A 12,709-nucleotide genomic window follows, 5' to 3' on the forward strand; every position below is an offset into this window, starting at 1 on the left:
CGCCTGACTTGTTTCTTTCAGTACCCTTCAAGCTGCATTCAGCTTGAAAGGATCTGGTGGTGGTGTATTCCCCTGTGGTTCCACCTGCCGTGGCAGAGAGAGAGAGAGTATGCTCATCAGGCTTGCTTGGAGAGCAATCTTCTGTTTCAAAACATCCGGTGATGGCGGAATGGGGAGGGAGTCCTTCAACTTTTTGTAGAGCGAGCATCCATCCACCCCATGTTTTTGCCTAATTAAAATTTGAAGACTTCCCTGAAGGAAAACAGCAAAAGGGTCAAGATGAAATATTTTTTTATATGTAACCTTGAACTATAAACCCACTTTTTATTGATATTAAAATGTTGTTACACAAGAAAGGAATAATTCTTTGTGTGTTAATTGCAAAATCCACCATACAGTTGGTGAAAATGCCACTGCTGTAATGAGGATTTGGCATTACCATCAACATATTACAAGACTGCTTTTCAGGTGATCTTCATTTACAGGTAGTCAAAGCCATTTTCTCCCTCAATTTGGCTTTGTCTTATTCATGCAGGGCAAAAAAAGGGACGAGAGGTCTTACACGTACAAATAATGTGCCATTACATCAACAAACCTGTCATGGGCATACAAAAAACCATGGATGGATCCCAGAATAATGAAATTTAACAAAATTCTTCACTATTTTTGCACATAGTGAAAACAATGTAAAGTATACCATGTATACCACTACATTTTTGAGGCGTTCAACTACTGCAGGAGACACTGTCACAAGTTACAAGGCTAAACATTCCTAGAAGTTTCAAATTGACATTGGATTTGTGCTGTAATTTTTAAATGGAGTTGGCTTCCTGCTGTGTCCTTATATCACATTCTCACATAAGTTTATATAAGAACTTTAACAACAAATTCCAGTAGAAAACTGGAAGATGTAAATTAAAAGCATGATCACCTTTATGGAAATAACAAGGATGAGTGCATATAGAACAACTGGAAGAACAGGGTAGGAAGCAAATCTGGAAAAAATATTGGGAGTGAACCTGAAAGTGAGCTGGGCTTCATTGTGCACAGATTAACTCCTATACTCAGCTCAGAGAAGTAATTCATACCTTGTACTGCTCGTATTCAAGAACAGCACTATCCTAGATCCATTTTTAACTTTACACCAGCTTTTGTACTGTACTCACATGGTACTCGTTACATTATTCCATTACGGTGTGTTGTAAAACTGTAGGCGATGTTGAATGAGCTTTATTAACTTTCAGAAAGAGTGCTTCAGTGCCAAGAAATCATTTTTATTACTTGTGATTATCAGCCAATTGTACTAATCTAGCAATTAGAAACACACATATTAGAAAGGAGAAATTACTCTCGTTTCTGACATGAATGTAGATAAAATTCCTTACCGTTCAGAGCCTCGCTGAGGGCCCAAGCACCTGAACGACAAAGTACTCTGAACTCACATTGAACTTAATGAGAGTTAAGAGTACTCAGCACCCTGCAGCGTTGGACTTCAAATTTTTGAGTGTCTTATGTGCAGCCACTGTGTAAAATGTCACTGTGCATTTGTATGTTCTTTTTATAAACATGTAGTAGTGATGTCAACGTGTCTTAAATCATTATCATTTATACCTATGTGAAATTACCTGAACTAGCCAAAGTTGAAAACAAAACACTGCTGTCTTACACGTGCTTTGAGAACCTGAAGCTTTTTCTAGCAGAATCAAGTGATGGTTTGTAGCTAATGAAATCAGGAAATTTTGCATGAGTTTTAGCATCTTTGAAATGGACACTTACACTTAGCAGTAAACTAGAACTATGCTGATTAATTTGAGCATATTTGTCTACAGCATGACTTAAAAAAGATGACTGAATCAGATTTACACCAAAGTAAAAGTATCTCCAAAATTTTGAATGCCATCACAAGTTATTACCATTTCTCTGAGTTTTTTAAGGCAGCAGTAGGTAAGAAATTGCTGTTCCACATGCCCTGAAGCATGATTTTATTAAACTCAAGAGATTTACTGTGTACACATCTTAAATATTTACTTGACTAGCAATTTGTGGTGTGCTCATTTTCTGCTCAGGATTAATTCCAGGAAGTCACTAATTTAACAGAAAATTTAACCTGGTGAACCAGGTGATCTGCATCTGTATTTTCTATTCTAGGTGTTTTGAAGACATCAAGGTCAAGAGATGAAAGCAGTATCTTGAAGAGTAAAAATGACATGACAACAGATATGTCATAAAGAGGAATGTTAAGACGTGTCATTTGGTAAGTTAATAGCAGGACAATAGAGAAAAAGGACCAAGAGAATGGGTACTGATTCAGCTAAGGCCCAGAAGTTGTGATTTACATCTGAGGATGTAAAGGTGCAGATTGAGAGGTCGGGACAGATACTGAATCATCACACTTACCCAGGCAAAGCAGACAAGCCATATTTGAAGCAGGAACTCCACTAACAATCAAGGATTAGGAGGTAGTTGTGGATGTATGTAATGTTGTTCAAATGGAAGTTGAAGGAAATCACTTTTCTTGAAGACAGATGTTTGTGGTCCCAGATGTTATACTATTTCACTACCTTCTAGCATGTTTCCAAATGTATATTCCTTAAGATGCCTCTACAACTTGTGCAAAAGGAAAAAAAACCAACAAAGTAGGAGTGTGACCAGACCTGGGAGATTAAACTCCGTTCCTCTCCTCTGTTAGCGTTTAGCAGTTCATTTTAATCATGCATGTAACCAACATCTATACTATATGTCAGCATACATATAGTATGTATATATACTATACACGTGGGTGTCCTGCATCAGCACAAGCCTGTGACCGCTGCATTAGCAATTATGTTTTCATTCTGAATTAATTCCTTTTATTTTAAATTTTGTTCTATCTTTATTCTCTTGTCCAGAGTCATTAGTGATAGAGCATTCGCCTTGCCACAAGGATTCTTCTGTTCAAAGCAGTAACAAACATCTGAGATATCTGCCAGTGCAGGATTAGGCTGCTCTTCAGATGGTGTGAATTATCACAGCTGAATTGGAGTAAATATTACCGGGGCTGTTTACTCAGCCATCAATTTTTAACAGCTCTATCACATATCCTCTGGCAAATCCAGCACAGCTGTTTAAACATTAGAAGGCCAAAACAAGTGTTGCTCCTCAGTGTACCCAGGCACAGTCTGGCATCTTTACACAACCTGTTCCCATCAAGAGAGTGCAAGCAGGTGCTAGCTAAAGGCTGGGTGCAAATACAGCTACAGTACATGGCACAGTCAGCTTCTATGAGACCCATGCAGATGCTTCCCTGTGATTTGCCCAAAGCTCTCACTAGAAAAAGAACCAACCAGTGGCCAGTAGCTCTTCTCTTCTGACTCAGACCTTACTTGATTTCTCATTGCAATACATGGTGCATGCTGGTGATGTGGGTACCTGATTTTGAAGGCAGCATGTCCATATAATAATAACAACAGGTTTGGAACATGAACTCTATTAGAAAGTGTCTATGTTTCCCATTTGGGCTTTAATAAGCTACAGCATGACCTACTTGTCACTCCTTAGGACAAAAACTAAACCAGAGATGGACGCTTTTCATGTAAGTGGCATCAGATCTTTTGACCTGTAGCAGATCTTTTGACCTGTAGCATTACATCCCCAGACACAACTCCAAACTCCTGGACCGTGGCTGGAATAAAACAAACTCTACTAGGTTCAGGGATGCCCTGCCCTGCATTGGTTACTGCTGCTGTTTACACCTTTGCTCCTTTTCTTTCTCAAGTAATTTGCTGAGCTTCAGGTTGCTGTAAATTATGCCCTGAGGCTAGAGCAGCCCACAGTTGGTCCATATCACCAGTCCCCTGCCAGAAAGTCTGACAGCAGTGTTTTGCATACAAACAAATTCAAGTGTCCATCACATGCATTTCATCTCAGACAACCTAGTTAGGGTGAACACAATGTGGCCCACCTCAAAGATATACCATAAAACAAAGACATACCATGCTTTACACTTCACTAAATGTTTTGTGTGGTTTCTTAAACAGATTTATCTTGCCTTGAGTTTACTGACATATATGTTAAACAGAACATAAAATTAATTTGTCACTATACATTTTATTCCAGAAGTCTTTATTTTTTTGCAAAATAATCCCCACTAAGGCTTTATAAACACTGTAGTTTAAACGTGTAAACTGCCCTTCAGACATGTTTTTAACATGGGGACAGTTTCATCAAAACAGAAAAAACCTCCTCAGTTTTAGCATGAGTTTTAGCCAAAAGCCGTGGAAACCAAACAATCCACAAGTAAGATTGCTCCCTCAAGATACTCTTCAACTGATTTAGCTGATGGGCCACTGCTTCTGTTGCTTTTGAAAGATCCTCTGAGACCAATATGACCATCTCATAGCAGGGAATCCTTTCCTTGCTTTCATGGTTAATAATATGAATAATACGTGTCACCAGCTTAGGTGACTTGTGGTCAGTGTCTAGTTGTGGATGTTAAATTATGAATTACTTAAAATAACAACTTAGAATTGTCTTCCCATGTCTTAGGGAAATTTCCTTTCCTTGTAAGGAGGCTCAGCACACACAGATGGCCTTTTTTTAATGATACATAAAATACCAAAGATTTACACCTGATAGAAGCCATTTATGGCTTATATCTTTGAAGATGAGGCCATTGTCTTAGGTCTAGATTCTGGATTGCTAATTCTGTTACTGATTTAGGATGAGAATAAACTACTTTAAAGTACTTCAAATTGATTATTAGGTAATTTTATATGAAATGACTGTGTGTGGATGACCAAACAGCAGCAAGGATGTAACAGCATGCAATTAATTGAATGGATGTTCATGTTTTGTTCCAGAAATGCTGAATCAAAAAAAAAAAAATCTTTATGGAAAAAGGTGCTATTGCCATCATGTTTGTCTGTCCACTTCTCCTCTCTATACTGGCCTGACTACTCAAAATGTTATGAGATGGCTGGTGATTTTCAGATATTCCATGAGATGTAAGGAAACCACGCTAGCTGAAAGATGGCAAGGCTTTACATTCCTACAGTTCAGTCATGGAAACAAAACTTAGAGTTCTAAGATGAGTCAATTAGCTAGGCATGCTTAGTTTTCTTTGGTAATAGTAGGCTTGTTTTTCCCAATAAGGTCAAATGTTAAGGCTTGTTTGGTTTTGTGGCTGTACTCTTTAGTGTATTTGAAATCCATTACCACGGGTAAGGCATTTGTGCTGGAAACAGGCCAACCAAAGGCTGTTTGTAAAGCAGAATGCCCCTAGCATTTCCTCTTTTTGTTAAGTTAAGGCAGTTACAACATCCCTTTGGGCTTCAGAAGTTCCATTTGGAGGTCATTCAGGTCTAAGCTGCTTTGGTGTTGGTACCTAAATACCTTGCCGTTGGATTCCTCCTGAGAAGCAAAGCATTTGACATAGGTGACAGCTACATCTCTTATACAACAGCTCTCTAAAAACAATCACTGACTGCTGAGAGTTGGTCCCCACCCCATCAGATCCCTGCTCCAGATGCAGACATGCAAGCGAGTTCACAGCCCTTGCTTGCACAGGACTTGTCCCCATCGCAGCAACAGCACCCCCACCTTCATGAGGGGGTTTCCCCGGGGTGCCTGTGTAAGGCAGGAGTCATCTTTGGATGAGAATGTGCAGGGAGGGACCCAGCATGGAGGAAGCATCACTGTGAACATCCACTCACCTCTCAGGAGCAGAGGGCCACAGAGAACCTCTAAGGATTTTACTCAGTGCCAGGCCTCGTGCAGGTGCAGATTTTGAAAAAGGAGTTAGGCATCATTGCAGGGGCATTGGAATAGATAACCTTTAAAAGGTTAACTCAAACATGATTTCTATGAACAGGACCTACCCAGATCCAAAGCAGCTAAGTGGAAAGCCATCATCTTGAGACTTAACCCTTTCCATTCCTTATGATCAAGGTACATCAAGTCAAAATGAAGTATTAAAAGGCACCTTTTGACAGAAATTTTTGACAAATCAGGAGGAATTTTGACATGAAGCCAAAATTCCCTACTTGAACAGAAAATTACTATAGTTCCTGTTCCTGCTAATGCTCAAAAATTCACCAGCCTGAGCTGCTGCCTGTCCGGCACCCAGCTCTTCTCCAAAGGATTAAGCAACAAGGCAGTTTGCTTCAGGAACACTGTGTCCAGAGAGGTCATACCCTTTATACAATGCAATCACAAGGTCTTCATTCTGAACATATGAGCATGAGGAGAAGGAGTTGGTGATGTCCACTTCTTACACGCTCCGCCACCGATACTGCAGTGGTGGCACCCTCTGCCACTCCGTCTGTGAGGTGTGAGGAAAAGTAGAGTCACCATCCTCTCATGGGAGGCTGAAGGGCACTTGTGCTGCACCAGCTCTCTCCTCATCATGCAGGGACTATATAGCAAGGGAGGTGGGCACCTTCGTTGGTTACACCTCTTTCCCAGGAGGCTGCTCCAAACTCCTGTGCTCTAGCCAGACCAGCTGCAGGCACTTGCTGGCAGAAACGAGGCCATGAGAGAAGAAAGAAAAACGAAGCTGCAAGACAGAGCAAGCCAGGGAGAGCATTGTGTTGTAGCCAGGCTGTTAGGTTGTTTGGGCACAGGAAGGCAGCTCTTGTATTTCAGACCTGTTACCCAGTGTTAGGTGTGTCCCTCGTTTGCAAAAACAGTTTAGGTGCCAGAACAGAGGCAAATGTTGAAACAGTGCCTCTTTGCAAAACAGAAGTCATGTTTTCATCTGGACACCAGACAGTTTTGCTCCACCAAAATATCAAGTGGGTGGTTCAGAAACCATTTTTGACACTTAGAGGTTTAAATTTTGTTTCTCTCTTTGTTTATTCGCATACCTATAATCATCCATGACTCTTTCTTATTTACAGTGTTCAGAGCAAGAGCTCACACAGCTAATGCTGGACTGGATAACTGGCTCCCCTGTGGATATCCTGTTTTCCTGTGAATCATCATTCCTTCTTGAGACATCCTCCAACTCAGATCAAAGATCCAGAATGTATTAGATATGAAGACATCAGACAGCTCAAACAAATTAGAAAAGACACACAAAGAAATGCATCCCAGTTGTCCCTCCTGTCCTGCTGAAAACTGGTACAGTGAACACAATTCTATGCACTTGATACAAAAGAATAAAGACAAAAGGAAGAAAAAAAGAGGGAGACTTTGGAAATGTAGTTTACCCAGAGACTTCTACAAATTGCCCTTTCTAGGTATTTGCACTTTTGTACTTATCTAGTTCTCCCTTGCAGTTGGAAACTCCTCAGGCTAGATCCTCATCTGATGGAAACTGACATCCGTGAGCTTCAGCAAGAACTGCACTAACTGCATCAGCAGAGGACTTGGTACTTTCCATTTAAGTATTGAGCCTTGCCTACAAAAACACAAATTAAAGGAACATGAAAACCTGTTGTCTGTTTTTTCAAGTTTATGTAGTCTGTTGTGTCCTCTATGGTTTTATTCAATTTTTCATTTAGCTATATGAACAACTGAAAAGATCCTGTAGCAGTGAAATGCCAAAACCTAAGGTCGTGAGGTCAAACTAGATTATCTTAATAGTCTCTTCTCCTCTTGCAATCTTTGAACACAGGTTTTATCTGATAAGGGAGTTAAAGTCTTTATTTCAGCAACGTTTGATCTTGAAGATTGCACAAATAATTAGTCTTTTAAGATTCTGAACTTCTTTTAAAATAGAATTTTAAACTCTCCTTTTAATGGATGCCTTTTAATCCTCATGTTTAAGAATAAGAGCCATGTTTGATCTAAGACGACATACAATGTGTTTGGATAGTAAGAGAGACCATTTTTATGGGAGTGTTTGAACAATATATTGTGTTTTTTCAAGAAGCTGTTCCTCCAGTCAGTGAAAAGTACTGAATGAAGGACTAAAGGACAGTCCTTTTGCTGTCATTAAGGTCATATCAAAGGAAGATAAAATGTGCTGCTCTTACATCTTAGAGTGCACTGTGTCAGGCTTTTAGTCCTAGAATTGTAAGTCTTCTATTAACCTTCTACACTTGAAGGGGAAAAGAAACACTTTTAACCTTACACACTTCGAACACTCACTTAAAGGCTGTGGAGAGAAGAACACTCAGCAGGAATACGCTCTGCAAACACTCATCAAAATCATTAGATCTGCATATTCTTAATCAATGAGGTTTTGGCAAAATAAAGGGGGCGTTTTTTATCCAGACTTTAGTTTGTCCAAGTCCCTGGGTGGGGTTCAGCTGTTTCTGTTTTCTTTGAGGAAAAATGTCCTCAAGGTCTGGTGCTGAGTTGTTCTTTGCCTCCAAGAAAAACCCCAGTGTGGGAGTAGCAGCATATGGCAAGGTTTGAGAGGCATGTGAACTGAGCCCAAAGTTTGCCCCTTGCTGCAGCTTCCCTGTCTGGGGCAGCCGTCAGAGCCACTGCAACCATCCAAAGGAGTTGGGAGTGGGTTTGAAGGAATAAGGGCCAAATAACATGAAAAAGATAATCCTCTGCATAGAAACAGAAACCTCATTGCCCACTCCTGAGAACAAAGGGATAATCCTTTTTGTTTTCATAATAAGTGGAATTTCTGTTGTTTTCATGACCTTCCCCCTTTAATTGGACCCATGTATACAATACACATGTGCTTAGCAATGCACTGGAAATAATGATAACATCATTTTCCAACTTTTTTAAGAGAAAGGGGGGCAATTGTTTGTCTGCCCAATCTAGAAAGCAATCTGTAGATGCCAGGTGGGAATACCACAGCATATGCTTGAAACTTCACTGGACATGTAGAACATTATACCAGATGCTTTACCTCCCCCAAATTCCTCTCTGTCTGTTCATCCAGGTCAGTGATGAGGGAGCTGGACACTGCTGACTTGTTACCCAGGTGCCAGCTGATGCCTCAAAATGGTTCAGACTTCCACTTCATCCTACTAGGGACCATTTATTGAGCACAAGTTTTGTTCTGTATGTGCACAATAATGCAATTTTGTGACTTGGGCTGGAAGGGACCTTAAAGATCATCTAGTTCCAACCACCCCTCCCATGGGCAGGGTTGCCACCCCATGTGGAGTACTGACCAGACAATAAAGCTATCTGAATAATGATGGTGCCAAACCATCAATGCCCAGGGGAGAAGTGGAGCTGGGCTAGGTTTGCATGTGTCTCACTAGCAATTGTCTTGTGAGTTTCTGGCACAGGCATAAAAGAGAGAGCTGTCTGAGAAGGGGGTGGACTTTGATGCTTTGGAGGGTGATAGCAAATACTTCTAAAATATTTGTTTGGGTCAGAAAATTAAGACAAAGAAGACAAAGCCTGGCCTCTGCGTTGTCGTTGTCATGAGCAGTCTCCTGCTGCCTTCAGGAGAACCAGGATTTCACTCGTGGATTCTTAAGGCTGGCGCAGAAAGAATATGTTACAACAGAGCATGGGTATTTCTGGCACAATGGGGATTGCTTTTAATGACACCAGAAAGTGATTTTTTTTTTTTAACCCAGCATTGCTCCTTCAAGCAAATTAAAATCCGATACATTTGCATTTCTACATGTCATTAAGCCAGCCACCTACTGCAGTGCCTAAAGCTTGTGTCTGCTGGAAAGATTAAATCCTACTAATGTGCTTTTCCTAACGCACTGAGGGAATCTGGAGCCTTTCCTTTTGAAGCTGACTTGCTTTTTGACTAATTGCTTCTGGTAACAGTTAATAGCATTTTGCAAAGGCACTTCATCTGCTGACAGCAGATTGATGTAAGGAAGGGACACAGTTCAAGTTTCCAAAGGGAGCATTGGGAAACCCATTTCCAGCTTCATTAATCTGTTAATAATAAAATTAAAGTACAAATAAAATGTGACAAATTGAGTTCTGTTGTGAAAGTCACTTTAACAGGAGGCTCTGAATAAAGGTCAAAACAGACTCTGATTTCTGCTGTGTTCTAATAGTAGAATCAGAGGAGAGCAATGTAGAAACACTATAATTAATCTGCCAATACTATAATTGTCCCCAAATGATACAGAGTTTGAGGAGTGATTTTTTTTTTCTTTTTCCTTGGGAACATTTACAAAACCTGGAACATAAAGCTCTGTCACAGAACATGTAAGCGCTAATCCAATTTCACAGGAAACTTTCAAGAATGTAGGTATGGTAGAAAGGCTTGCTTTCACTGCCTGGCTTCTTGTGGCTGCTATCTCAGTCATAACTTAAGTTTACCCAGCACGGGGGCAAAAGAGAAGAAAAACCCTGCAGGTGTAGATCTTGTAGCAGTACTCAGAGAAATGAGCCTGACGTTGGAAACAGGCTTCATGGCAGAGTCAATAAGCCAAGTCAGACATCCCTTTTCTGGCAAGGGTGAGGTTGGCTTGCCAATCTTGTTTAAAATGAAAATGGTACTACTTTTAGGGTTATCCCCCAAACCTGTATCCCAGTACCCCCTGCATCAGCCTTAGTAGCCACATTCTAGGTTAGCAGGAGATATTAATCTAGACTCTACTCTTAAATAATCCTCCTGCTGGGATCTTCAGCTAATACCATGAAAAAAACCCCACTGAGACTGAATCCAGTCTCTCCAAGGCACAGTGCTAATGGATTCTGTGGAAAAATATCCGGTTTGTCCAAGTCCTTCTTCTTACCATTGAGCAATTGCTCCAAAAGCAGTCAGTCACAGAGCATCATTTGGGAACACAGCTGTGGCGAATGGAGGGGCTTCCTGCAGCCCAGCAGAGCAGCCGTCTGCTGGGATCACCTGAACCAAAGGCACACTATTAAAGAACCCAGCCAGGCAAACAAATACATAAACATGCTAATGTGAAATGTTTGAGGAGAATGTCTCATTAAGTCAGGCAGGATAACGATATGGAAAACAGATAGCTCTATTTTAAAAATCAGCAGGAGGAAAAGGAGAAGGCTGTCTTTTTGGTTTATGGAAGCCAAAAAGAGTCTGTACAACCTCCTTGTCTCCAGTCATTTTAGGGATAATCTCAGACACTGAAGAAATCAGCTTTCCAGTCTGAGAAGCACCACATGGAGCCAGTTATGTCAGGAAAGAGGCAAGGGGAGGGGGAGGATAAAGAATAAGGGAAGGAGGACACAGTTGTCACCTGATCCCTGAGAAGAGCTTGCAGTTACTCATATGGGAGATGTGAACAGCATGGTGAGGAATTGCCCGAATGTTGATGGGTTGAGGGCCTGGGAAGGGCAAGAAGCCTGGAGAAGATGCCTGTCAGTGTGAAAACGCTTATAGATTGGAAATCAGATATAAACTGGACTTAGAGGCCAGGAACTATGTGGGAGATGAGCTATTAAGGAGGGAGGCAGAGTATGGAAGGGAGAGAGGGGAGCAAGAATGCAGCCTGCTCTGGATGGAGGAACCTTTCAGTAGCACAGTGCTCTCTCAGAGGAAGGAGAAGGACAGAGGCTTACATAAGTGAGCAGATTTTTTGCCACAATGTGTAGTGAGAATTCTTCTTGTGCTCAGTCTGATTTTAGCTGCTTGATTTACACTCATTTTCCATTTAATAGCTATTTGTGATAATTATCAAGTCAGATCTCTAATTCTTGTGCTAGTGATTTGAGCACTAGAAGTGGTACTATCAATCTGATTCAGTTTGGGTTCACAGAGAGTTGTCCATGCCTGGACACCACTTGAGCAAAGTGATGACAGGCAGGTCCAGGATTATGGGTGCTTTGGGAGGTGACAGTTGCCTGATTTGAATTTACTTTGTCAAGGACTCTCTCCTGCTAAGAGAGCACTATCTCCTACCTTCTTGTTCCCATTTACTATCAGTATCCCTTTTCCTATACTTCTAAAACGGGCCTCTCTCATGCAGTGTTTGTATTGAGGTGGGGAAGGCAAGCTCCTCCTGGTTTCTCTCTTTCCTCCTGCTTGTTTCTCTTCCATCCAGCAGAAATCTGTGTGTACTTGACCCAGCATGAGCCTGAGGGAGATGGCCACAACAACTATAAAAAACATCCCCAGGTCTGTTTGATACCCCCAAGTTTCTGAGTCTTCCTAAAAGTCTTTGCTAACCACACCTGCTGCATCACAAGGAAGGGAGCTTCGTATTGCTATTGCCTATGTATGGGATCCTGCATCTGCCTATTGTAAAAGTAATCGTGCTCCAGGCTTTTATTCTCTGCCTTTTTGTTTAGTATATAACTCTCTCATAATTACTTTCTCTTTCTCCTTCCCCAAGAGTTCTGCCTTGAAAAATATTAGAAAGAACAATCCTATGAAGAGAATTAATATCAAATAAGGAAGATCTAATGCCTGAATGCCCAAACACAGCTCCTGTAGTCCAGTACAGTATAACTCTGGGATCAGCATTTACTCTAAGTAATTCCAACTCTGTGATTTAATAATTTTTTTTTTTTAGGATGGGAAGAAGGAAAGGGCTGTTCAAGCTGGCAAATAAAGAAGCAGCAAAGATCTAAAACTGGAAGCTTAAGTGAGACGTGAGTTGTTACAAAGAGAGAAGACAAATGAGGATATATCCAAAATGAGAACAGTTTAATATGGGATGTTCCCCATTCCTTTCAGCCTTTCATCAATATTTGGATAACTTTCTGCGTGGCTCAATCAGAACATCTGAGCTTGACACAGAATTTGTTGAATGAGTCTCTTTGGCTCATATTAAACAAAAGATAGCATAGAGAGCCCTAGTGCTCCCCATGGCTGTAAAATTTATGAGCATAAGAATTTATGGGAATGGAGTTTGCTTTTAAGATCCCATTG

The 12,709-nt window shown here is 40.9% G+C and overlaps 1 protein-coding gene across 2 annotated transcripts in view; it reads left to right on the top strand.

The window, feature by feature from the left end:
• HIVEP1 (HIVEP zinc finger 1) overlaps positions 1-7,415 on the top strand; it is a 131,759-nt gene extending 124,344 nt beyond the window's left edge. For both annotated transcript variants that reach the window (XR_010432676.1, XR_010432677.1), the window contains exons 9-10: positions 2,149-2,254; positions 6,876-7,415. The gene's annotated coding sequence lies outside the window, so the exon portion shown is untranslated. The remainder of the gene's footprint in view (positions 1-2,148; positions 2,255-6,875) is intronic.
• The last annotated feature ends 5,294 nt before the right edge of the window (positions 7,416-12,709 follow it).

The sequence above is a fragment of the Pseudopipra pipra genome, chromosome 1 (genome assembly GCF_036250125.1).
Source record: "Pseudopipra pipra isolate bDixPip1 chromosome 1, bDixPip1.hap1, whole genome shotgun sequence".
In the NCBI taxonomy this organism is placed as follows: Eukaryota; Metazoa; Chordata; class Aves; order Passeriformes; family Pipridae; genus Pseudopipra; species Pseudopipra pipra.